Genomic DNA, 296 nt, shown 5'->3' with positions numbered 1-296 from the left:
CAAGCAGGAGCTTGGCTACGATGACTTCCACCTCACTCAGGCCACGTTGGAGCATGTGATCAATTTTTTGCCAAACTGCTGCGAAAGAAGACGATTGATTATTATCGATGTGTTACTTCTTATTCCTATTCCTACAGTAGTACCATATGTATACACTTATAACTCCTCCGTATCACCATGGTTACAGGAGGGCGTATTCCTCATGTGCAGTTCTAAGCGGTCTTGTCTCTCAATCGATGATGGAGATCTGTGTTTTTCCCTCAGTGAGGACTTCGGTACGCTGAAGCACCAAGCGA

Source organism: Perkinsus marinus, assembly GCF_000006405.1.
Source record: "Perkinsus marinus ATCC 50983 genomic scaffold scf_1104296953072, whole genome shotgun sequence".
Classification (NCBI taxonomy): Eukaryota; Perkinsozoa; order Perkinsida; family Perkinsidae; genus Perkinsus; species Perkinsus marinus.
The sequence above is the reverse complement of the archived record's forward strand: the minus strand, read 5'-3'. Positions refer to the sequence as shown.